The sequence below is a fragment of the Bos grunniens genome, chromosome 5, assembly GCF_055505025.1.
Source record: "Bos grunniens cultivar Pamir isolate PY7600 chromosome 5, Bosgru_T2T1.0, whole genome shotgun sequence".
NCBI classification, from domain to species: domain Eukaryota; kingdom Metazoa; phylum Chordata; class Mammalia; order Artiodactyla; family Bovidae; genus Bos; species Bos grunniens.
The window spans coordinates 56,073,628-56,101,545 of NC_141169.1; the positions used below are offsets into that span (position 1 = coordinate 56,073,628).

Below are 27,918 nucleotides of genomic sequence, written 5' to 3' on the forward strand. Positions count from 1 at the left end.
GCTGATTATACAGAGTGAAGTAAGCCAGAAAGAAAAACACCAATACAGTATACTAACGCATATATATGGAATTTAGAAAGATGGTAACGATAACCCTGTATACGAGACAGCAAAAGAGACACTGACGTATAGAACAGTCTTTTGGACTCTGTGGGAGAGGAAGAGGGTGGGATGATTTGGGATAATGGCATTGAAACATGTATAACATCATATATGAAACGAGTCAGCAGTCCAGATTCAATGCACAATACTGGATGCTTGGGGCTGGTGCACTGGGACAACCCAGAGGGATGGTATGGGGAGGGAGGAGGGAGGAGGGTTCAGGATGGGGAACACGTGTATACCTGTGGAAGATTCATGTTGATATATGGCAAAAACAATGCAATATTGTAAAGTTAAAAAATAAAATAAAAAGAAAATTTAAAAAATCAAAAGAAGTATTAATAAAGTTTAAAGAACTGATGATAGAAAAAAAATTGATCTCAACACAGTGCTATTAAAGTAGAAACAAATACTTAACGGGGTGCTCACTAATGCATCTTTACAATGTCCTAAAATTTGCAAACAAAAGTCCAAAATAGAAGAATAAATAAATAATAGACTAGAATATATGGAAATATGACAGATCTCCAAAATACAATAACGAATAACAAAAGCAAAAGGATGAATGGTAAGGTAAGTATGGTAAATTTATGTTTATTTATGTAAGTATTGAAAACAAATGAGAAAACTTCACAGTTGGATATATACGCCTTAAAGTATCAAAACATAAATTGAAAGCATACTTGCCAAAATAATGATAATGGTTCATCTCCCAATGAAGGGAGATGTTGGGGACTGCAAAGAGGCTTTATAAGTATGTTCTATTTCTAGAGAGGCAGTAATGGATCACGATTAAGAGCGCAGGTTCAGGGGCTGGACTGCCTGGGCTCAAATCCTAATTATGCCACTTTCTGTGTCCCAGTGTCCTCACTTGCTAATTTTAGTTAATAATATTCCCTACCTAGTAGGGCTGTTTGGGTTTAGATAAGCTAATGTATGTAAAACACTAGAACAGTGCTTGGTACATTGTAGCCACTCAAGAAATAAATGTTAATTTTTCTTTTAGTTGAGAATTTTTAAAGATGGAAAATTGGAGAGAGAGTGTAGAAAAAACTCTTTGGAGAAGTCTGGCTACAAAAAGCAAAGAAATATAGCTTTGCAGCTACAGCAGTGTGTGGAATCCAGAAGAGTTTATTTAAAATGGGAGATAATTGTGTTTGTAAACAAATGAAAATGAATCAAATGAAGGGGAAAGACTGATGGTTCAGAAAAGAGATGAAAAAGCCTAAGTGACTGTCTTTAAGAAGGATAGGGCTTTGATAAGGAATAAAGGTTCCCAGCACATGTGGAAAAATAATTCCTTGTGGGAAGGAGAAACAAACTTCTATTATTTCAGGAACGGAGAAAATGATACAGACATGGAAGTTTGAGAGGAAAGGCTGATGAAACTCCCTTTTGATGATTTTTGTTTTCTCAATGAATTTGAGAAGCAGTCTTCAGTGGAAGTCTAAGAAATTGGAAGATGTAAATCCATGCAGCATATTAAAGATTGAGCTTACTAGAGAGAAGCAGCAACAGAGTGTACAGAATTGAACTGGCACTGTTGGGGTCCTTTAATGGACAGGGACCTGGCGGTCCGGAGGCGATGGTAAGAAAGTGAAAGAGAGAAAGAGGCTGATACTCCCTGGTTTACGCAGAAAACCAATAAAGTCCTTGACACAGGACTTGCGTCTCTCACGAAGGCACCGGGCGCCCTCTCGAGGGGGGTGAAGGCACAGGGCGCCTTCTCGAGAGAGTCTTAGAAGCCCAGGCAGGAGAGTGAGTAAGACTGGTCTCTGTGCTCCAAGGAATCAGCCGAGGAGAGTGGGGGAGAGAGAGAGAGAGAAAGAAAGAAAGAAAGACATGGGGACCCACGCTCTGATGGAGCAAAGGTGCTTTAATGATTTTTCTGTGAGTATATATAGGCTGTAGTACAAGAAGTTTGTTTCGTCAATGATAAAGATCAGAAAACCAAACGTACAGCAACTGTTACCAAGGGAACAAGGGATGATGATGGTCACAAGGTCAGGAGACAATCCATATCTCAAGAAAGGGGATCGAGACTAAGCAGTTTTGTCATAAAGAGAATGTTTAGTAAAGGAGATTCAAGCCTGTCTCACACAATGACCCCAGTTCCTGGGAGCAACGTGCTGTTCCGCTTAAAAAGAAACAAAGGACTTGTGAGAAACAGCACATAGGAATCCTCCTGTTAAACATTCCCTGACGTGGCACTGAAGGTAGTGATCATGAAGTGACACTTTTTCCAACCCTTGTCAGGCAGCAACACTTGGCTGGGTGGGCATAAGCATGGAGATAGTAGAAGGCTGGACCTACATGGAATGTAGATTGTTGGAGAAGACTTGTGAGAGTCCCTTGGACTGCAAGGAGATCCAACCAGTCCATTCTAAAGGAGATCAGTCCTGGGTGTTCTTCGGAAGGAATGATGCTAAAGCTGAAACTCCAGTACTTTGGCCACCTCATGCAAAGAGTCGACTCACTGGAAAAGACTCTGATGCTGGGAGGGATTGGGGGCAGGAGGAGAAGGGGACGACAGAGGATGAGATGGCTGGATGGCATCACTGACTCAATGGATATGAGTTTGGGTGAACTCTGGGAGTTGGTGATGGACAGGGGAGGCGTGCTGCAATTCATGGGGTCGCAAAGAGTCAGACACGACTGAGCAACTGAACTGAACTGAACTGAAAGTGACAATTCCATTATACTAAATATTATATGATTAAAATTATCATGGATTCAAAGTGGATGAGGAAGAGGGGAACAAAGACAAAAGAGGGCTGAGGGATAGAAAGAACATGGGTTAAAGCTCTCAGAGTCTTCTTAGAATTGTTTCTATAGGTGACTGAGGAGGTAAACAGGAAAGACATTACTCAGAGAATGAGATGCATGAATTTACTGTGAAATTTTTATTTTAAAATTGAAGCAGTGAGAGAATACATAGCTGACTTGGAGTAGAAGGAATAATAAGTGGGGGTGAGATGGCCAAGACACTGAGTGTTCAGAGTATTGGTTAAGTCAGCTACAGGACACTGACTGCTCAAAACTGAGAAACAGATAAGACACCATGATCAGGTTTGTATTTTATCAATAGAAATATCCCAGCTACAACAAGGATGACGGATTGAAAGGATCAAGACTGGAGAAAGGGAGACCATTCCTGCAAACCTGCAAGATCATGGCGGTTCAGATTAAGATGGTGAGAAAGCAGGAAAGAAATGGACATTTTCAAGAGAAGCTGAGATGGCAGAAGGGCTCTGTGTTTTGTGGCAGAAGGTGGGAGTGAGGAAGGAGTCAAGACACCAAGATAAGGTAACTGAGGCAGATGCTAACACCATTCTCTGGAAAAGGGGAACGAGAACGGTGTTAGCCATCTGCCTGAGTTACCTTATCTTACTGCTCTGGGGACCACCTAAACTGGAGATAAATCACCTAATCAGTATGGATGTAAAAATAGCACAGCAATGACAACAATTAATATCTAGAGGTCAAAATTCCATAGTTCAAATGTTGATAATACATTTCAGTGGTTTGATACAGTTTCTATATAATAGCAGCACACAGTGAAGTCTTTTAAGTCTAGAAGAAAATTTAAATTATTAATAAATTTGGTCTGGACATAATTGCTTTGCCTGAAGATTAAAGGACTCCCAAACATCATAAAGATTAAATATTAAAATAAGTTACTTCCATTTCTTGATAGATGGGTCAATATCTGGTTTTTAAATTTGCATTTAAAAAATCAGTTAAGAAGCATAACATCAGTGCAACTTGATTAGACTAATATTTTGAAACTCTCACTAATCAAATTAACACAGTGCCCCACAATACACAACTTAAATATTTACAAAATGAATATATAACTTTGTTACATGCTATGTTTTCTCAGTGACAAGTTGATGTTGTGAGCACAGGTTTTAGAAAGAGCTGTGTTTCTAAAAAATTACTTTCATACATCTTTCATTTGCTGAATCTTAATCTTCTGAATATAATGGAAAAGTCAACCTGCATAGTAAGAATTTCTGATTCATTCAAATAATAACCCAATATCCATGTTAATTACTGTGATTTAATTATGGCATCTTCCCCCTTTCCACAATATTTATGAATTATTCTTTGTGTAATCCCAAGGTATGTTATTAATGCAAATGAAAGGACAGTTTAGTTATAAATATTAATGACCTGGGTAAAGTAACTTTAGGCCTGGAATTTTGTAACACAATCAATTTTTGTCTTTAATTTCTCATATTGCTTGATTATAGATGTTTCAATCAGGCATAGGTTTTTGTTTTATTCTCTTTGATGGAAGGTTAGAAATAATAGTATTATAATAATCAAATTTTTAAAAATACAGCATAATGTAATCTGTGGTAGTTTTTGAAATTTCCATTTGGTTGTAAAATATGTTCCCCTGTAATAATTAAGTACATAATGAATTTAAGGGCTAAAGAACAGCTGCTTTATAACATTTACAAGAAGTAATTTACATTTCTGAGAGGAAGTAAGAAATTTTTAACATAAATGTAATTAGAATCCGCTGGACCCCTTTTCTATTAGTCTTTTATTTTTTTTTCTATTAGTCTTTTAAAGACAGGTTTCTCTGATACACATTTTTCAATAGCTATTAAAGAAATTCAGTACTTTCCTTCTCCACTTGTAATATAAGTGTTTAAGGTTATATGAAATTCTTCAGGCACTTTACTTTGAGGTTTACCTGACGAATTATCAGGGTGACTATAATTACTATAGCTTCAATAATTCATAACTAATTCTCAATTATTATTTTATGCAGCTTTAAACATGGAAGTATAGTCCAGGAAAGTCTGCAAATAAATATTCCATTTACCATTGGGAGTGCTAAATGTAATAAAGATGTCAAAGAGTTGAAGAGCTCTCTATTTAAGGCTAGAAATAACTAATATTTAGTAAATATTTTGGGTAAACCAGATTGCCAGATTCTGAATTAATTTATCCCCCAAATAATTAGAAAGTTGTTAATAACAGTCAAAAGTACTTGAAGTTGTATTAAAATTGTCAACCATCATGACAGAGCATGAGAAACGGGTAAAAGCCAATTATAATAGCAGTGTTCATTCAGTTCATTTCAGTCATTCAGTCTTATCTGACTCTTTGCAACCCCTTGGACTGCAGCACACCAGGCCTCCCTGTCCATCACCAACTCCTGGAGCTTGCTCAAACTCATGTCCACTGAGTCGGTGATGCCATCCAACCAACTCATCCTCTGTCATCCCCTCCTCCTGCCTTCAGTCTTTCCCAGAAGCAGGGTCTTTTCCAATGAGTCAGTTCTTCATATCAGGTAGCCCAAGGATTGGAGCTTCAGCTTCAGCATCAGTCCTTCCAATGAATATTCAGGATGGATTTCCTTTAGGATTGACTGGTTTTATCTCCTTGCAGTCCAAGAGACTCTCAAGAGTCTTCTCCAACACCACAGTTCAAAAGCATCAATTCTTCGGTGCTCAGCTTTCTTTATAGTCCAACTCTCACATCCATACATGACTACTGGAAAAAACCATAGCTTTGACTAGACAGACTTTTGTCAGCAAGGTAATATCTCTGCTTTTTAATATGCTGTCTAGGTTGGTCATAGCTTTTCTTCCAGGAGCAAGCGTCTTTTAATTTCATGGCTACAGTCACCATCTGCAGTGATTTTGGAGCCCAAGAAAATAAAGTCTGTCACTGTTCCCATTATTTCCCCATCTATTTGCCATGAAGTGATGGGACTGGATGCCATGATCTTAGTTTTTTGAATGTTGAGTTTTAAACCAGCTTTTTCACTCTCCTCTCACTTTCATCAAGAGGCTTTTAGTTCCTCTTCACTTTCTGCCGTAAGGGTGGTGTCATCTGCGAATCAGAGGTTATTGTTATTTCTCCCGGTAATCTTGATTCCAGCTTGTGCTTCATCCAGCCCAGCAGTTCACATGATGTACTCTGCATGTTATGTAAATAAACAGGGTGACAATAAACAGCCTTAACGTACTCCTTTCCCAATTTGGAACCAGTCCATTGTTCCATGGCCAGTTCTAATTGTTGCTTCTTGACCCACACACAGATTTTTCAGGAGACAGGTAAGGTGGTCTGGTATTCCCAATATTCGCAGTGTTCATTGAAAGCCTGCAAAGTGCAAGTCACTATGCTAAGTGCTTTATCATGTCATGGTTTAATTAGTCCTTGTAACTAACCTATGAAGCGGATACTATTATTGCTTCCATTTGAGAGACCAGGAGCCTGAGCCTTTGTATGAGCAGTTTAACCATGGTCTCCAGAGCTGGTCTCCAGAAGGCTGTTGGCTTCAACCCTCCCCTTTCTGATCCCAAAGACTGTGGTCCTTCAACCCTCCTCTATCTCCCATCCAGGTAGGATAGCATCATGGTCAAGAGCACAGACAGCATGCGCTCCCATTTCTTCAGTTCAGTTCAGTTCAGTCACTCAGTCATGTCCGACTCTTTGTGACCCCATGAACCACAGCACACCAGGCCTCCCTGTCCATCACCAACTCCCGGAATTTACCCAAACCCATGTCCATCGAGTCGGTGATGCCATCCAACCATCTCATCCTCTGTCGTCCCCTTCTCCTCCTGCCTTCAGTCTTTCCCAGCATCAGGGTCTTTTCCAATGAGTCAGCTCTTCGCATCAGGTGGCCAAAGTATTGGAGTTTCAGCTTCAACGTCAGTCCTGCCAATGAACACCCAGGACTGATCTCCTTTAGGATGGACTGGTGGATCTCCTTGCAGTCCAAGGGACTCTCAAGAGTCTTCTCCAACACCACAGTTCAAAACAATCAATTCTTCTTTATAGTCCAACTGTCATATCCATACATGCTGCTGCTACTGCTGCTGCTGCTAAGTCACTTCAGTCGTGTCTGACTCTGTGCGACCCCATAGATGGCAGCCCACCAGGCTCCCCTGTCCCTGGAATTCTCCAGGCAAGAACACTGGAGTGGGTTGCCATTTCCTCTCCAATGCATGAAAGTGAAACTGAAGTCACTCAGTTGTGTCAGACTCTTCGAGACCCCATTGACTGCAGCCCACCAGGCTCCTCCCCCCATGGGATTTTCCAGGCAAGAGTACTGGAGTGGGTTACCATTGCCTTCTCCATCCATACATGATCACTGGAAAAACCATAGCTTTGACTAGACAGACCTTTGTTGGCAAAGTAATGTCTGCTTTTTAATATGCTGTCTATGTTGGTCATAACTTTGCTTCCAAGGAGTAAGCGTCTTTTAATTTCATGGCTGCAATCACCATCTCCAATGATTTTGGAGCCCAGAAAAATAAAGTCAGCCACTGTTTCCACTGTTTCCCCATCTATTTGCCATGAAGTGATGGGACCGGATGCCATGATCTTAGTTTTCTGAATATTGAGCTTTAAGCCAACTTTTTCACTCTCCTCTTTCATTTTCATCAAGAGGCTCTTTAGTTCTTCACTTTCTGCCATAAGGGTGGTGTCATCTGCATATCTGAGGTTATTGATATTTCTCCTGGCAATCTTGATTCCAGCTTGTGCATCATCCAGCCCAGTGTTTCTCATGATGTACTCTGCATATAAGTGAAATAAGCAGGGTGACAATATACAGCCTTGACGTACTCCTTTTCCTATTTGGAACCAATCTGTTGTTCCATGTCCAGTTCTAACTGTTGCTTCCTGACCTGCATATAGGTTTCTCAAGAGGTCATTTTTAAAAACATGGTCTGCCTCATGGTGGTTAAGAAATCTAGGGAATTGCTTAAGAAAACTACACAGGATCCCTTCCAAGTCTGATACAATGAGCACTGAGAAACTTGATTCTAACATCATGAATACCCTTCACTTTAGAAGTCAATAGTAACAAAAGCAGATTGACAATCAAGAGGATGCAAAGAGAAAAGTGTAGCCACTTTTTCACATGTACCTTTATTCTACTTTGAGCTCCTGATGCTGAGAGCCTCTAACTGTCCAGTCATACCTTTCCACAACTGGATACAGGGACACTGACTCCTGAGATCCAAGGAAAGCAGGCCCTCTTTTACAGAAATTTTCCATTATCCTTAAGAAGCGCTAGGGATTCCTCTGGCTTCATGGAAGCTACTTTTTATTTCCATCCTTGAAGAATACTAAATTTTAGAGTCAAAATGCTAGAATAGGACTTTTCTGGTGGTCCAGTGATTAAGAATCTGCCTGCCAATGTAGGGTACATGGGTTTGATCCCTGGTATGGGAAGATTTCACATGCTGCGAGGCACCAAAACCCAAGGGCCGCCTAAACCCATGTGACACAACTACTGAGCCCGTGCTCTAGAGTTTGAAAGCTACAACTACTGAAGCCCAAGAGTCTAGACCCTTTTAAGAGAGGCCACCACAACAAGAAACCCATGCACCACAACTACAGAAAGCCCATGTGCAGCAATAACGACCCAGAGCAGCCATAAATAAATAAAAATCTGTAACAACCTTCCAAGGTTTTCTGATTAACAGCTTTAAGTTCAGGTAAAAATATCCTCCTCTGGTCAGCGTGTCCAGCCTGTGTGTGAATCTTCCAGGAACCAAATCAGCTTAGGAAAAGGACCATCCAAACATAGAGAAGTTCTAATTATTAGCCTCTTTATTCTGAGCCATTATCTGCTTCCATTTTATTTCCATCCTCTGCACTCAGGCAAATCTCTTTCACGATCAGCCTTTCAACTTTTGAAGACAGCAATCAAATCTTCTTTTAACCTCAAATTCTCCAACTCATCCCCAATTCCTTCAAACATTTCTCTTTGGCATGGATAGCCAGACCTTCTACCAATTCCGTCAACCTATTCTATCTGTGGCCCTCTTAAAATATGTTCCCCCAGAACTGCACAGAATGCCACAGACATTATCGAATGAGAATCCAATATAATGTTGACAATACCTCCAAATAGTCAGGACGTCATGATTTCATTGATGCAACCTGAGATTGTATTGAGTTTAGAGCAGAAAAATCACATAGGTCAGACATTGAGTATACACAGTGGTGACCATGAATTCATGTTCTCGTGTTTACAGTTACTTCATTATGTATGTCCTGTGTATTATCAATAACCTAAGCATCCTCCGGAGAAGGCAATGGCACCCCACTCCAGTACTCTTGCCTGGAAAATCCCATGGAAGGAGGAGCCTGGTGGGCTGCAGTCCATGGGTTCGCTAGGAGTCGGACACGACTTAGCGACTTTACTTTCACTTTTCACTTTCCTGCATTGGAGAGGGAAATGGCAACCCACTCCAGTGTTCTTGCCTGGAGAATCCCAGGGATGGGGGAGCCTGGTGGGCTGCCGTCTACGGGGTAGCACAGGGTCGGACATGATTGAAGCGACTTAGCAGCAGCAGCAGCAGAAAGCACCCTCCAGTTCTACAGCCAAAGCTTTACTCAAAATTTGCTTTCCCATTAATTTGCCCTATGAATAACTAGATTCTCGCCCTTTTATAAAACTTATATCTAACATATATTGAGTTCTTCCTACATGCAAGAGCTGTGCCCATGACATACATGCCTCATCTTCTGGTACTTCCCCATAGGATAGAGACTTTCTCATCACATCCATTTTTCAGACAAGGAAAGTAAGGTTCAGATGGATTGAGTTAGTTTTCCAAGGTCACAGCGCTAAGCAAACAGCAAAGTCAGAATTTAAACCCAGTTGTGTTGAAGCCCCAGAGGCTCCACAAATCTTGTTCTTTTTATGTCACAACCATGATGTCCTCAAACATATTCTGTTTTGCGGTTGCAGCTGCTTGTTTTCTTCCTGCCCATTAAGTTACAATGCAGAGTCCTCTGGGTCCATTTGGAGATCTGCCAAGCTCTTCTCTGATCCTCCAGGAGTTATCTGGAAATAGCAGGAAGCCTGATCTACCACTATAGAATGAAAACCTCAAACTGTTTACTACACAGTTAATTCATGCAAAATTAAATACAATAAATTATAAACAATATAAAGATGATGCTAGTATAATTAATGCCTATTTCTCAGCCCACAATAATTCTGATCTAGCTGCCTGAGATAAACTGTCTCCATGAGGGAATATTCTGGTTTTCTCCTCTTTTCTTTTTGCTTGGGTTTTGGTCAACCTCTTCTGCTCTTGCCATTTGCCAGCCTATTCTGGGACATTCCCATCATAATGCCTGGGCCTTGATCACCATCTGTACAAAATTAGTAGTATTTACATCTGCAATTGTAAATACATGATATTTATCAACAGTATTGCTAAGGAGGTTTTCCTTCTTTTGCATATGCTCTGCAAAACAGACCTGACACTAATTACTACTCCTTGCTAGGGATGTATATCTCTTCAGTTTGTGAGGGCTGTGGCTCTTCTGCCTGGGGGTCCCTTGTTCATTACTGTTGTGTTCTGTCCCTTCCCTTGACAAGGAGGGAAATTATGTTAACTTCTCTATTTGGTAAAAAAGAATATCTTAAAACCCAGATGCCAGCTAAGACAAAGTTCCCCACTAGGCAAAAAGTCAAGGCCGTGATACTTCCTATGGATTAAAACTCAACATCTTTACTGATGGCAGCAGATTTGAGTTTAACCATTTATACCTGGTGCTCATGTGAACTACTTAAACCTCTTCAGGTTGTATAGTATGCAATGATAAGAGTACTTCCCATTCTCTTCCTACATGTTCCCTTTCTTCTGACAAACTATATAGACAAAGAGCTAAAGGCCACAGAAAATATGGCATAAAATCAATAGCACATTACACTGTGCAGTGGACAATTATGTCTTTGGGCAGATAAACATGAACTCTTCCCTTCTTTTAATAACAGCATTGTGGTGTTCTTTTAAGGAATTATCCCTCCTCTGTTGGATACAGTGGGATGAGATCATTCAGTAAGAAACCCTGTTGGCACTAACCATGGGAGGAAAGGGGTAGAGAGTTATGACCCTGCTGATCCAGTAAGATACTCCTCCCAAGAATCTGACCCTGAGCCCCCAATTCATTCTAGCAGCAGCACTCTGATGAGCCCATGGATTCCTGAAGCCCCCTCAGTCCTTTTCCTGCTCTGAATCTAGTTTTCCAGTCCTGCTGCTCATCTGTATCCTTCCAACAAATTCTCCTTTTACCAAGAGTCAGTTTCTATAGCTTTTATCCAAATATCCTTGACCGGTACACATCTCTCTAATGCCACCTCTTATGGACATAGCCTGTGTCTTAAATAGCATCATGCATACTAGATCATATCATCATCTAGGGCAAGAAAATGAAAACTTAACTGATTATTCCCATCAGCTTTAGCATTTTGCCCAAATGAAACTGTCATGCAAAATTTGCCAGCAGCTCTCACAGGGTTTTTCTTAAGTATGGCACTATTTTGTGTTTTGTGTCCATTTATGCAGACAGTCCACCACTTAGGGGTCCTCTTGGAAAGGGAAACCTCCTTTCATTGACTTACATTCCTATGAGAACCACTCATATTTGAATGCTGAGCTTGTGGCTTATTTGCCTTTCATTCTACAGAGGAAAAGGGTGGCATGAGGAAAAGAAATGAGTTTATGGTCTATTCCCATTTTAAGTAAGAGCAGAGGTTAGAATATTCTTATTTAAATACCAAGATATGAGGAGTGAAAGGTAAAAACACCTTATTACCTCTTGTTGTTTTAATTCACTTCAAACAACCTAAAATTAGTACATATTTCCAGGCAGGCTGAATTTTTTTCTATCCAGACAACCAGTGACTAGTTATGCAGCCCAAACAAGCCTGTAAAGACAGCCTTCTAGTGGTCTTCCTACTGCCAGCCACTTCCAAGTCTGTAGACTTCACCCCAAGTTCACCCTGAATGAGACAAGCATTTGTGCTAGGTGTGAGAGTCAGAGGCCAGGAAGTCCCAGAGACTGGTGGAAGTGAGAATTTAGCCAGCACTGTACACCTTATTTTGTGTGTGTCAGAATGTTTATGTCCATTCAGTACTGTTTCCTTCCTGTCGGGGAAGTGTCAAAGCCAAGAATTCAGTTTATTAACTCGGTGTGATCTGTTTTTCATCTTTTTCCTCATGCCTGAAACATCTGCTGTCAGTTTATATCTCTCCTGCCATATATGGAGAACTCTTTCCATTTATAGAATCCGAGGAAGCCATATCCATAATCTTATAAAATAAACCTCATTTTTAGCCACTTGAATATTTTTTTCTGCCTCACTCATGTGACTTTGGCAGAAATATAGCATAAGAGTATTGCACTATAATAAAGCAATTAATACTACTCGAGGCCAACAAAAGATGTAACGGAATGCTTCTTTCACCTCTGATACATTAGGTGTGGGCTGTAGGATATGAACTATGGTTGCCTTTATCTTTATAATACCAAAGAAAATCATAAAGAATGACAGCATCTGAAAAAGAGTCAGCATTTCCAAACCCACCTGTCATTCCAAATGGCAGATGAAACAGAGAAACAGACTAGAATGGAAGCCAGCAGACAGAAGAAAGGAATTGGGAGGGGAAAAAAAAAAAACACTCTTGATGTCCCTCATTTCTTAAAAAGAATGGTTTTAATATCATATGGTCTCGTGTTCATTACAAAGGAAATTAGAACAATATGCCTTCACACACACCAAAAGAGAAGAAGGAGGGAAAAGGGGAAAGCGGGGGTGGAAATGACTGGAAAGGAAATCTGGAAAGATAGATCACAGACATTTCCTGAAACAGAGGATGAAAACTGGGCTTCTGAGCCATGATGATTTCTCAGCAGCCTGTGCTGCTGTCACGTGAACTGCTGTGATTTGTAAGAGTATTTACTTAGGCCTTATTTTTGAGCAGTCTTGGCCTATGATATTTTCCATTTTAAAGAATTGGAATAAAATCTGAGTTTGGAACCCATCAAGAGACACAGCACATTGTATTAATATATTCTTTCCCATTATATCATTAAAAATTAGAGAGACCAGCAGCTGCTTGTTCTATTCTCCAAGACGGCAGCTATTAGAGCCTAAATCGGCAAGGAAATGAAATATATATACATATATATATATATTTATAAGTATATCTATGCCAGATTCTTATGGCAAAAGGGACAATATTTAGTGGGAATTTGATTTATATGGATCAAATTCCTTCTCCTTCTTGTTTTTTAAAGAAAACAAGAAACATTTCATATGGAGTAGTTGGATACAGCTTTGTGAACATATGGTAGTTCTTGGAAAAATAAGCATCTTTCACCTCTGCTCATTCCTTTCTAATGAGATCTTCCCCATCTATATTCAAACCATGGTCATCTAATATCTTCTTTCTGTTGTGCATAACATTTATTTTAGAAGTTATAGTCTAATTATTGTGGCAAGACTAACTCAATATTCTCTATCAAAATGTGTACTCTAGAAAATGGAATCAATATGTTCATATTTTACAGCTTCGTTTCTTTTAACTCTTTAGTAGCTAAACCTATTATAACAGGCAATTTTAATAATTCTTTGCATTTTACAACCCCTTCTTGTATAAGTTGTCACTTTATTCAAAACTCTGATTACTCCAGAAATTAAAGTTATTTCTAGATGTATTTTTTTCACCAAAATAAAACATATAAAATGTGTAATCCAAAATCTTAAGTTTAGAGATACATAAAAACACACTGGGCTTCCCAAAGGTCTCAGTGGTAAGAATCTGTCTGCCAAGTAGGAGACCTGGGTTTGATTCCTGGCTCTGGAAGATCCCCTGAAGAAGGAAATGGCAACCCACGCCAGTATTGCTGCCCGGGAAATCCCATGGACAGAGGAGCCTGGTGGGCTCCAGTCCATGAGGTCACCAAGAGTCAGACACGACTTAGCAACTAAACAACGACAACAAAATCACATTAGCAAGGCCATGTAGGCCACTAGGAAAAGACCCAGACTTTGGAGTTGAACAGAATGAGCATCACAAGTTCTATGAACACTATGTGATGTTACTAAACTTCTCTAAGGCTTTGTTCACTAATAATTAAAATAGGCAGGATAATGCTTATATCTAAAGATACTGTAAAGTATAAATAAGAAGATGGAGTAACATGCTTTATACAGTGTTCCAATAAATATTATTGGATGAGCAAATCTCACACCCCATTATAAACCCAAGAAAAAGAGTGCACATTCCCACAAAATATTTCCACAAGAATGTACTTGGCACTTTATTCAGAATAACTGAAACCTGGAATCAACTGAAATGTCCATCAACAGGAGAACATATAAACTATTTGGATTTTTAAGCATTAGAGTAACATTCTGTGTATGATAAGCAGGCAAATAACAACATTTAAACTGAAGTACATAACACACAGTACCGAATTCCTTCACTTCGGTCTGCATGCTTTCCTGTACAAACGGCCTTTGTTAGATTGAAACAGAGTGGGATTCCCTCCCCATGTCCTCTGCCTGCCTTTTGTCTGTAGAAAAACATTAGTCAAAGAATAGATTTAATCAGAGAAGTGAGAAAATGTAGAAGCAAAGGATAAGAGTCAAACAGGACAAAATAATAATAATTTAATCATTAAGCAAAGGTTCCTTGAGGAGGAACATTTAAGGGCTATAGAAAACACTCTGAGCTGTCTCCTTTGAGCTGTCTTGTAGATACTGAAACCCTCACCAGGTGGAAGAAGTTAACTGCCTTCTTCTGACCAGACTGTAGCCATAACATAAGTTGCCACACTTCTGAGAACTGGCCTCAAAGGAATGGGAACAAATCAACCCTAGAACTAAAGATTATCTATACTCAACACAATCAGGATGATTCTGATCAGACCACTGCACAACAAATTTCAAGATGACTGTCAGAACTGACTGTGCTATTTCTGCATAGAGCTCCCTCCTGCCTGTAGCCTACACATCTGAAACTCCCCTTTGTAAGTTCTTGCTCACTGACTCTCAGTGGGGAATTGGCCTCTGACATGAGTCCACCTTCTCCCCCAAACTGCCAGTCTTAGAAATAAAGAAAACTTTCCTTTCTACCAACCTTGCCTCTCAAGTATCGACTTCCAGTGGTGAACAGCCAGACCCCACTTTCAGTAAAAAGATCCTAGAATGGGCTTGATGAAGCTTCAGCAACATTTGCTCCAAACCCCTCATCAACATGAAGCAACATGCTCAGTAGACATGGGTATAAGCAGAGTCAAGGCAAGTACCCAGGTGACCTGACTCCTAATTCAGTGCTCCTTCTACTGCTCCACAAGACAATACAACATGGTGTAAAGCGCTCTGGAATTAGACCATGGTTCCACCACTGACCAGCTATTTCATCTCCATGTGGCTTCAATCTCTCTTAGCCTGCATACTCCCTATGTTGTAGAGATGCTAACAAAACTGTGTCGAAGATTTGCTGTATGGGTAAATGAAACAATACAAGTCACTGGTACAGTAATCAATCAATGAAAATCAAGTGTACTTTACCCTTTAAAGCAAAATTCCACCTGTTATCAAGTAAGATGGGAGCCAAGTCACAGCCATTTCATGAAAGCCTGTCATCATATGCCCAACCGGAAAATTCCATAACATTCTACTTGAAAGCTGAATGTATTTAAATATGAATTCTCACTGGCCCTTTCCAAGAAAATATCCCAGGTTCTTCTAAAAGCAAATGTCTTAGAATAAGTTTTTAAATATTATATTTTATATTCTAACTGAAGGGGTTGATTTATTTCTTTTATCAAGGAATATATTTGCATCTTAAAAAGCATACTAGATTACCTAGTATCAAACCATGGTTTGATTCCTAGTGTGGAATTTATACTTTTATCAAGTTATTGAGCTTAAATGTTTTGAAAACTGAAGGGATACATGGAATTAGTAGGAGGGTGAAAAACACTTTTAAAATGCCACCCAAATAAAGAATATACATATATAGTTGTCATCTAAAACCATAAATGGAAGCTGGCAAGCAATGCCTCCCCTTACAAAATGCAGTTTTTCATAAAATCAGAGATCCTACAAATGGTCCCATTTCTTTACAAACTCTGGAGTTGTCCTTTGTTTTTACTAAACAAGACCTAAAGCCAGTTGGTGCACAGGCCACTCCCTGACTCTGAAACATCAGAAATGGTATTGCTTCTTTATATGACACTTTTGGAGTCTATAATGGGTGGTGGAAGGCAGCAGTCAAAGTCCCTAAAGGGCATCACCAGACATGTGTGGTCCTCTGAATGGACCACGTCAGTCCATTAAGAACCAAGTGCTTTTCCTTGTCAGAGTATAATTTGATGGTGGTAAAGGCTTTATACATCCTTTGTTGTTTCTGAAAAGAAATAGGAAATATACTATTTAGATTCTAAGGCAACTAAAATAGAAGCATTTTGTGGCAGATGGGATTTTTATGAGCTGTTTGTCACCATATACCAGTCTTGTTAAGAAGCAATCGTTTTCTGCTTCATTACACTAAGATAGCTCTGTTTAGGGTTCCACTCAGCTGTGAAATGATTTTAAAACTTCTGTGAGAAGTAGAGATGGGTTTTTTTATATAATAAAAGATTGTTGACAAAAATGTACTAAAACACAAAAAAGTGGTCAAATGCACTATTTTTGTGTCAGGGAAATAGAAATATGCTGAATCTCCTACTTATGTTTAATCTACTCATTTATGCCAACAGAGAAAACTGTGTAATACTTTTATTTTTTTCGCCTAAGAAAGGTAAGAGTTCCTTTTATGATTTTACATAGTCTTCATGGCATATATCATATAAACAGAAAGGAAAGAGTACTTGAGGAGCAGTTTCAGCTTAAAATATGTAAAAAGAAAAAAATTAGTAAATACATTAAAACATTTTAATGGCTTTATTTTCCTGAAAACTAATCTACTTTTAGGTTTCTTTTCCTATTTGGCCATGTGTTTAAAGAATAACCATGGCAGTGGGGGGCGGGGGGGAGGATAACCATTGGGACCAGGAGGAGACTGAGCTTGTTATTTCAAAGATTATTAATTTATCATATCACCTTTTCTGGCTCTAATCCCCATTCAGTGTAATTTGCGGGAGTCAGGAGGGCTTAGATCACATTCTGACCCAGTCACTTACTTATGTAACTTTAGGTACATCAATTAAGCCTTCTGAATGAATAAATAAATAAAGCTTCTGAATGAATGAATAAATAAATAAATAAATAAAGCTTCCTTATGAATAAAAAGGTGATTGGCAATACAAACCTAGCAATATCAGTGATTTATTGCCCCAATAATGCTGCTTCCCAAGTGGTGTACGGTAACAAATCCGCCTGCCAATGCAGGAGACACAGGTTTGATTCCTGGATCAGGAAGATTCCATGGAAAAGGAAATGGCAACCTACTTCAGTATTCTTGCCTGGAAAATTCCATGGACAGAGAAGCCTGGCAGGCTACAGTTCACGGTGTCGCAAAAAGTCAAGGACAACTGAGCAACTGAGCATACACACAGCACAAAGCTATACAAGAAATAATCACAAAATCTCAGTGGTAGACAATGGTAAACACTTATTTAGCTGGTAAGTCTGCTGGGCTTGGTTGGTTTAGGCTGAGTGCAACCAGGCTTAGCTCTGCACACTCATGTGTCTGCAGCATGGCTGGCCTGTGCATGTCTGTAGGTTGGCTCTGCTAGGGCTTGGCTTGCAGTTGGCTGATCTAGGATGGCCTCAGCTTATCCAGTTAGGGCAACCTCGCCCTGCTTCATGTGTTTCCCATCCTCCAGCCAGCTAAGCTAGTCTCATTCTCATGACATGGTAAAGGTGCTGAGAGAGAACAAACCCAATCACACAAGTTTGTTTTAATCCTTGCTTGCATCACATTTGCTTACCTCAAATGGCCAAGGCAAGTCACACACCATAGTATAGAATCAGGTGGAATGGTTTTACACAGTGCCAAGGCAAAAAGTGAAGAATTGGGCCATTAACACCATCAATATGCACAGTTGTCGATGTCTGTAAAAACTGAGGCATCTTGTGAATGTTTATGAAGCCAGCCATACGCAGCAAACTGAAAGTGTTAGTCACTCAGTCGCATCCAACTCTTTGCTACTCCAGGGACTGTAGTCCGCCAGGCTTCTCTGTCCATGGAACTCTCCAGACAAGAATACTGGAGTGGGTAGCCATTCCCTTCTCCAGGGGATCTTCCCAACCCAAGGATCATCCCAGGTCTCCTGCATTGCAGGCCAGATTCTTTACCATCTGAGCCACCAGGGTACCCAGCAGGACCTCAGTAAATGCTTGTTTCCCTCCCTCCTAAATGCTACCAGGCTCTTGAAGCCCCATCTCAATTAATCTCCTGAGATCTTTGTCTCTTCAAAAGACAAAATGAAAACAAAAATTACTATATACAATTCTTGTAGTTTTCTTTCCTTCTCAAACCAGGGCACTCAGCCTCAGGGAGTTAAGAAACTATGTGACACATCTTTATTACATATTTATGCAAATCTGGGGAAATGAAATATTTTTATGCTGAAATACATGCAGATATTGTATGAACTGCTTTGGGCTCCACTGGAAGCAGGCAGCATGTAACATGGTCTCTCCGCTCTGCCCTTTGGAGAAAATAATGTGGCAATCTAAAAAGTTGAACCCCTAAATTTGAGCCCATTCTGCAGTAGCCAATGCTCCCTATAAACCTTCTGCTTCGGAAATTTTTCCTAAAATCCAAGACTTAACCCAGTAAAAGAAACTCTGAAACAAAGTCAAATAGTAAGAGAGGAAAAGCACACCATATTCACCTTGCAAGCAAATAAAGTTTGAATAAGCAAAGGGTAGGATTCTGGGGAGAGCCTATTTAGAGGAAAGCAGGAGTGCTTTTTTCTCAGAAAGAAGGAGCAAGCACACTGAAGGAGAGACAATGGATTCTCTAGTCCTTGGTGGTTCTGTGGGAGCTTCCACAGTCCCCAGAAAGCTCCAAAAGACATTCTCTACACACACCACTCAGGCTAGTCCTTAGCAGGACCAGACCATCTACTCTGGCAGAGAAGTGCTATGGCTTCAAGTGCTTTGATGTATGGACCAAAAAGTCCACAGAGACAGAGGTGAGCAATAACCAAGCCCTTCCAGAGATGAGATACAGCCCCAAGCAGCTGCTCCTCATTCACCAACCTCCCAACTCACTTCAAGACTCTCTCCTATCATGAACGTACTTGTAAATTCTGAATTTTACTTCATAACGTCCCTTGCAAGTTTCAATGAAGTAAATATTTTTTTTCTCTCTGGTCTTCGAGAACAAATGCACTGGGAAAAAGCACCAAATAACTTTACCTGTGTTTTGCCCAGATGCCAGAATTGAGCAGTGAACTCCAAAGCTAGAACAAAATGACAAAATAAACCTGGAGAAAGCAGGAAGAAGGAAGTAAATGGTAAAAGTATTCAATGGTAAACTAATTAGAAAACCGGAAGACAACAAAATTTATAGCTTTTGCGTCTAAAAGCTACTCATCAAAAAGACACGTAGAATAGAAAAATCTACACAATCAAGGAGGAGATCCAGCTTGCTACCTATGCTAATGAATCCAGTTCATCAAGCATTAAATATCAGAGCTCAATAGACATTGGGAGCATGAAAAAGAAACAACTTAGGGAAGAGGAGACATTTATTAGGAGTAGAAGTATAATCAGTATCCTCAAAGTTATTAGTATTCTCAACTGACTGTGAAAGAAAAATGAACAATCAGGGACAAGAAAGAGTTTTCAGAGATGAAAAACATGATTGCCAAAATTTTAAAATTCAGTTTGTATGGCATAATCTGATTTTGTTACTAGTATATATGTTCGCATTCAAGGAAATCTGAAGTTTATAACCCAGACCATTGACAGAAAAGTGTCTCTGAAAACTGAAATAGGATTGGTGACCTGAGCAGGGGATAAACTTTTACTATTTCATTCAGTGTTTAAGAACAGATGCATGCATGCATGCTTAGTCACTCAGTCGTGCCCGATTCTTTGAAACCCCATGGACTGTAGCCCACCAGGCTCCTCTGTCCATGGGATTCTCCAGGCAATAATACTGGAGTGAGTTGCCATTTCCTCCTCCAGGGGACCTTCCCATCCCTGGAATCGAACCCATGTCTCCTATGTTTCCTGTATTGCAGGTGGATTCTTCACCCACCCTACAACAAACTCGAAAGAAACAGATACCCCACTTAACTCTGAGCAAGCTACTTAACACACATAAACACACACACACAATGGAGTGTTATTCAGCCGTAAGAGGAAAACACTGCCATTGGCAACAACACAGACGGAACTTGAGGGCATTGTGCTGTGTAATATGTCACACAGAGAAAGACAAATACCTACATCTTCACTTATACACGGAATCTAAAAAAATCCAAAGTCCTAGAAATAGAAACCAGAATGACGGTTTCCAGAAGCTGACAGTTGGGGGAGATAGATGTGGTCAAAAGGTTCAAACATCTAATAATGAGTAAGTTCTGTGGATCTAATGTCCAGCATGGTGATCACAGTTAACCATCTTACATTATTTACTTGAAGGTTATATACTAAGAGAGTAGATCTTAAATGTTCTCACCACACACACACACCCACACACAATGGTAGTTACGAGGCTTGAGAAAGGTATTAGCTAATGCTATGATGGTAATCATTTTGAAATATATGAGTGTATCAAATCAACACTTCGTACACCTTCAATTTATGCAATAATACATGTCAATTATATCTCAATAAACCTGGGGAGAGTAATAAGTGTAGCTCTCAAACACACTAATTTATATAGTTATGCCTCTAAGAAACTGAGCATTTCTGAAACTTGGCTTAAACTGATGGCCCAATGGGATAGAAAGAGCATCTGTAGATGCCCTTCATTCAGATCATTCTTACACAGAAGGAAGTTCAGACCAAGTTCATACTGCTACTGAGAGAGCCTCCTCACCCTGCACAAAATTCTGATCGTTCTGGGTAGGTACAATTATGTAAATCTAGCACATCTGAAGTATGCTAGGGGAGTTTGAATTTTAAATAATCTTATGGTGAATCTTTCTGTAAAACAAATTATTAACTCTTAATTTTCTTGTTTCATAAAATCAGATTTTGATATGTGACATGTTTACAGTTGGATAAATCTATAATTTTGCTTCAAAAAGTGTGTAATCTCCTGCGACTGCAGGCATCAACATTCATGGTTCCATGAGATATGCAACCTCATGCACTGGATTAAGCAAATGCCGTTCTGCATGCCTAATTAAGGGCAGAGATGGTGGCCTGCTGTTTCCCTTCTTCAGCCCCACTCCATCTAGGGACTCTCAATCACCTGAGTAAATTTTACAGACATCCCTGTTTCTGTGCCTCGTGTACTCAAAATCAAGCCCTGTAACCGAATTAGCTTCACTCTGCTCAGAACGCTGCATCTTCTCTGCTCAGAACTCCTCATCTTCTGGCTTTTTTAAAACTGGCTCCCTTACTACTCTCAAGTTTGTATTTTCAATTATTAAAGAAAAGACATTCCTTACCAAAACCGCAACTCGTCTCTTTAAAAAAAGAAAGAAACCTATGTCTCTCTCTTTTAGGCACAAAGCCAACACTTTTAGAGGCCTGTCAGTTTGAGTCAGGTGTGGGGCTGAGTTGCTGAAACATATTGCATTCACGTGTACCATATCCTTAAAATGAAAACACAATAACACTGACTTAACTCAGAAGCCCTAATCAGGACTTCCCTGGTGGTCCTACAGTTAAGAATCCACCTGCCAGTGCAGGGGACATGGGTTCGATCTCTGGTCTGGGAAGATTCCACCCGCTGCAGAGCAACGAAGTCCATAGACCACAACTACCAAAGCCCACACACCTAGAGCCTGTGCTCCCAACAAGAGAAGCCACTGCAATGAGAAGTCCACAGACCGCAACTAGAGGGTAAGCCCTGTTTGCCGCAACTAGAGAAAGCCTGTGCAGCAACAAAGACCCAGTGCAGCCAGAAATATGAACATTTCTTAAAGCCCTAATCAGTATAACTCAATATTTTAATTCACCGAAACAAACACGTTTTAAAAGCTAATTTGAGCTAGAAAGTCCAATAAAGAAGCAAATGTTAGTGAAGCAAAGGGGACCGAGGTGGCAAAGGAGAAAAAAAGTTACATATTATAAAGGCACAAGATGACATTTTGATGATCAAGAAATTCCTTCTATTGTGCCAGGTGCCTTAAAACCACCATTTCAGATATCTATGGGTGTTATTATGGAAAAAATAAATGTCACTAGGCCACTTTGTATTATAAGATATGCATTGTAATTTTTAAAATAAATTAACTAGCTTTTAGTTTTTACATGAAAAACATTTTAAACCTCAGAATCAGACTGGCTTAAAATCTCTATCTGGTATATGACAAACGATGCGTTTGTGAGCTGACCTTGATTTTGAGAATTGCCTTTAAAAAATCATTATGAGAAGGAGAGGACCTGAAGGAATTCCTTCTGACATATTAATAGCTCTCACCAAGACAATTAGGTCATGGCTGAATCGAGTCAGAAGCACTTTCATCTCTGGAATATATTGAATTTTTTAAAGAATTTTTCAGTCATGCATTTTGCAGAACACGTTCAAATGCAAAGCATGACTCTCTCCTTAGAAACTGGGTTCTTTTGGACCTTTCAGAGAGTCAGGGGCCAGAGACAATTTCTATTCTATTGCATCTCTGTGAAGCACTTCAGATGGGAAATAACATGGCCATGGGTGTTTCAGGGAATAATTCAAGTGACAATGTAGAAATAATGAGGTTCTGAACTAGGGCAGTATCCATGGGAATGGCAAAGAGGGAATAAGTCAAGAAATCCTGAAGATGCAAAATGAACTTGGTTTCTTAACTAAATAGATGCAGGATATAAGGAGCATGACAAAATTTCTAGGTTGAGTGAATAAAGGAGAAGGAAAATCACACTTAAGGAAGGAAATGACTTCCACATAGACATGTTGAGTTTTAAAAACTTTTAGTGCACACAACAAACAATTGTAAATACAGATCTGAAGTGCAAGAAAGAGAAATACATCCTAAAGAATAAGATCTGGGAATGTATAATAAAGTTCAACCCAGGAAGGAATAGGAGGTTCCCTGAGGAAAGGAGTGGGGAAAACAGCTTAGAGTAGAAGTTTGGAAATGGCTAAGTGCAATTAGCAGGCAGGAGAAGATAAGCCATTCCTTCATTCAATAAACAGTTTGAATGAAACCACCTCTCTCTTCCACTTTGTAAAGAGAATTTGTTTGTTGGGTAGGTGGGTTGGGAGGAGACGCTACAGAGTCCTCTGTCCTGCTGTAAGACTGGTATAGGATGGTAAGAGCCAAAGTGGATGAGCTCAATGAGCACAGCAAGCACCATGGGGGCTACGGCGGAAGTCTCTGCACAGGGTCAAGCAGAAACAACTTCAACCACAAAGTCGAAGGAAGGGGGTGAAGTTAGTGCACCAGCCTACCTCTCCACACTGCCTCACCATTGCTAAACACCACCACCTCTCACCCTCTTCTCACACTTCAGGGCTTTCTTCCAAAAGTCAACAAAGCTTAGATCAAAACATCAGGTATCTTTCAGGTAAAGGGGAGTATCTACCTGTTTAGGACAGTAAAATCACTCAGAGTAAAGGACCAAGGCTTCCTGCAGTAAATGCACACAGGAAACACACATAATCACATACCTCTGCAAGTATATTCACACCTTCCTTCCTGGCCTCATAGAAGTTTCCAGAATTTCTTTACACCACCACCTCCTTCTCCCACTGCTCCATTCTCTTTCTCTTCCATCACTGTAGCTTAATTCTAATGTATCCCATGCCCTTTGTTTCTTTATGTATCTGAATGGTCATCTCTAGATAAGCTGCTCTGCACTTGTCTCTGGCTCTCCGTCCCGCCATTCACACCCAGCTCCTGCTCTTGTTTCTTCTTCCATACATATGATGACCCTAAAAAGCACATTAGTTCTTGGCATACCGTTCACACTTAAAACCTACACAAATCAGCCAGCCAAGTCTGTCAGGCAAAGTGTTCCTCCTATACCAGCTGCAAGGAGGGTACATAGAGTAGTTAATGTGGATATAAACTCTCATATTAAAAATTCAGAGTGCAATTGTGGCCCAAGCCAAGGAAACTCCAAAAATACATCAGAAATAAGCAGCCTTCAGAGAGTCATACTGCTCTGAAGATATACATAATTTCCTGAAGTAGAATCTTCCTTTTATGAGTTAAAGAACAAATCCCCATTTTTGCCAGTTGTTCAGAATTATCAGGTCAGAATAACTACTTTAAGTAAACATTCATAATGTTTTCATTATTTTATGTGTAAAGAGCTGTTCTGATTCAAATATATACCCTATAACTTTGCAAATCATTGTTTTCATCATTACTGTTCATACACTTTTACTACAAAAGCTCACTGTTACTGATTTATGGCATTTTTCTTGCCATCAGATTATTTGCTAAATCTATCTAATCCTTTTGCCCTCTGTATAATATTTCAATTTAGAAAGAAATATCAATATGTTGACTCCTGTGCTGAGAATACTTTTTATAGTGAAAAATCTAATGGCATATTCAATCACCCTATTATTGTTATCAGTATATCTGGATCCAGTGGTAAATGTCTTGAGAAAGCTAAAGTCTTGAGGAAAAAAAGTGAGGTCATCCACAGGGGATACATATATAGTGATTATTACTGGGCTCATGTTTTCAATTTAATCACTCTCTATGATCCATTTGCCCTAAGGATATGACTGTTGAAACAAAATTATTTCACTTATACTCCTGTTAATGGGAACTCTAATTCTAGTCAGCAGCCCTTTGTGTTACAAAAGACTAAACCTCTTCCTAATCATTCACAAGGTTTAGGAATGAATTAAAATTCAAATAAAAATTCTCTCATAAGGTAATAGAGCATGTGACCCTTTTATGATAAACTATAATGCTGGGGTGCATAATACAATTGCTCCATCATTTGCTATTCCCAGAAGTAAAACATATAGTAGTAGTAATATATGCTGCTCTGTGTATTTCATACAACACTACCTAATAACACATCCTTTTATTTTCTCGACAGTGATTTAAAAGTATTACAAACTTCTATATTCAAGAAAGAATATTTTTATAGTCTTAATCTTCTTTCAATCTCTCTAGCATAATGTTCCTTAGAATTATTCTTTATCACAAGACAAAATAGGTCCCCAAAAAAGTCCAGGTAATCATCTGTCTTTTATTCTTCTATTTGCTTCAACAAAGCAAACACCGTAGGATCAGAACTGAGTAAAATGAGACATCTTTAAAGTGGCTTTTTTGTTGTCTCAGCCCACCAGTCAGAACAAAGACACTTTTCCACTAGCTGTGGGTCCAAAAGACAAGATTCTGAGTGCCTAAATCCAAGAGCATCTATCTGTCATGATAGCCCACAGCAGCTACTTCCTCCAGCACCATGCCCAGTTCACTTCCATATTTCCCTGAAGATACAAGCAAGAAGACACTCCAGGAAAATGTGTGTAGTGGCTGGACACCTGACCTTGCCTCCTCCCACCTATGGTGAATTGGGCCAGGCCAGTCATGAGCCTCAGACTCTCTCTTGCCTTTGGCACAGGTCTGGATGATGACCTGCTTCCTCCACCCCACCTCTCCTGCCATCTGGGTCCCACTGTGGTCCTGCTTCTTCCCTGCAGTGCCTCCAGGTTAGAGGCAATCCTAGCAACAGCTTCCCAAGAGAAAAACAGGCAGAAATACAGATAAGTGAATGCCTTCGGGCCAGTCCCTGATCAAAGCAGGATCAAATTGTCCACTTCCTGCTTCCTTTCCTCACGTTGATCCCCAATCCCCACTCAAACCAGGCTTGGACTGGCCTTCCAAGTCTCTGATGACCTGCCAATGAGAAATATTCCTGGCATATCTTATCACAGTTTTACCTCACCATAACTGCTTGTGGAAGGGAAGAGAGCAAGGGGAAGGGAAGAAATGAAAGGATAGAAGATAGCAAGGAAGGAAGTGGGGGTTGGGAGAAAAAGCAAAGGAGGGAAGGAGGGAAATGAGAGTGTATGCTGAAAACACTCCCAGCTCAGCAGCCTCAGATAAAACCAGCCCCCGTCCTCAAGCGTCTTTCACTACATGGGATGGGGCTGTTACTAGCTATTGGTAACTCCAACTGAGCCACCTTTTCTGGGGTGGGTCTAGGGTTAGTCTCATTGCTCACTGAATACATTCAAAATTTTCAAGCTATTTTTCTTTCATCAAAATAAAAGGGAAAACAAAAAGCAAAAAATGATAAAATGGAAAACATTAGAAATTTTAAAAAGCAAACATTGACCTCCCAAGGTAACACTAGTTTGTCAAAACCAAACTATTTTATATATTTATTAAAATTATACTTCAACTGGAATCCATGTTAGACCTTGATGATTCCAGGAATCATTCAACCAGGATGTCTAGTTGAGAACTAAACTTAATGAGTGTCATTAGGGATAAAAGAGGAGGAATCAGATACCCACTCAATCATTCAGAGTTTAACAAAGGAAGAAGAACCAGCCAAAATCATGTGTGTACATTAACAAGGAATTGGTTTATGCAATTGTGAGGACCAGTTAAACAACTCCATAGGGTTGACATTCAAAAAAGAGAAGAAATGAAAAAGCTGTTACCTGTGAGCACAGGCTGAAGCTCCTGTCCAGAGGCAATCACAAAGAAAGATTACAAGCAGGATGAAGCCGCCAAGGCACAAGCTGAAGTTTACTGCCCCCAGGCCATTAAGAAGGGGAAAGTATAAGCAGGCTGCAATTCCAAGATCCAGTGTGCGTTAGTTGTTAAGTCATGTTCGACTCTATGACCCCATCGACTGTAGCCCGCCACACCCTCTATCCATGGGATTTGCAAGGCAAGAATACTGGAGTGGGTGGCCATTTCTCCATGGGATCTTCCTAACCCAGGGATCAAACGTCCATCTCCTGCATTACAGGCAGATTCTTTACTATCTGAGCCACTAGAGAAGCAAAATCCAGTGAAGAAGAGCAAATGCAGACCCAGCAGCTGCTGGAGTCTTGAGTCCAGGGAGGGCCTCTTTGAAAGGGCTCACTTGACTAGGCCAGACCCACTCAGGGTAGTCTTCCTTATGATTAACTTCAAGTCAACTGATTAATGACATCAAACTTCAAACTCCTTTGTTGTAGCATCTAAATTAGTGTTTGATTGAATAGCTAAGGACTATTGTTCAGTACAGCCAAGCTGACACATCAAGAAGCTATCATACCCACTGCCCACTAAAACTAATTGGGGAACTCTACTAGTCTACATTTATTCAATGCATAAGCATTTACTTTATGCAAAGCCCCATGCTATGCACAAAGGTTCATATAGTCAAAACTATGGTTTTTCCAGTAGTCATGTATGAATGTGAGAGTTGGACCATAACGAAGGCTGAGTGCCAAAAAATTGATGCTTTTGAACTGTGGTGTTGGAGAAGACTCTTAAGAGTCCCTAGGACTGCAAGGAGATCAAACCAGTCAATCCTAAAAGAAATCAATCCTGAATATTCATTAGAAGGGCTGATGCTAAAGCTGAAGCTCCAATACTTTGGCCACCTAATGCAAAGAGCTGATTCATTAGAAAAGACCCTGCTGCTGGGAAAGACTGAAGGTAGGAGAAGGGGACAAGAGAGGACAAGATGGTTGGATGGCATTGCCAACTCAACAGACATGAGTTTGAGCAAACTCCGGCAGATGGTAAAGGACAGGGAAGCTTGGCTTGCTGCAGTCAATGGGGTCACAAAGAGTCGGTCACAACTGAGCAACTGAACAACAATCACGCTATGCACTAGAAGAAACTGACTTTATTATACAGAATCCTACAAAAAGGCTTCTGAAAGTGAGGCACCAACAAGAGCAGAAATATCTAATCACTTTGCTATACAGCAGAAATTAACACATTGTAAAGCCACTATACTCC

At 39.9% G+C, this 27,918-nt stretch overlaps 1 long non-coding RNA gene across 1 annotated transcript in view; it reads right to left on the reverse strand.

The window, feature by feature from the left end:
- Positions 1-27,918, reverse strand: part of LOC147371955 (uncharacterized) — a 45,716-nt gene that overhangs the window by 10,342 nt on the left and 7,456 nt on the right. The gene's annotated exons all lie outside the window — the stretch shown is intronic.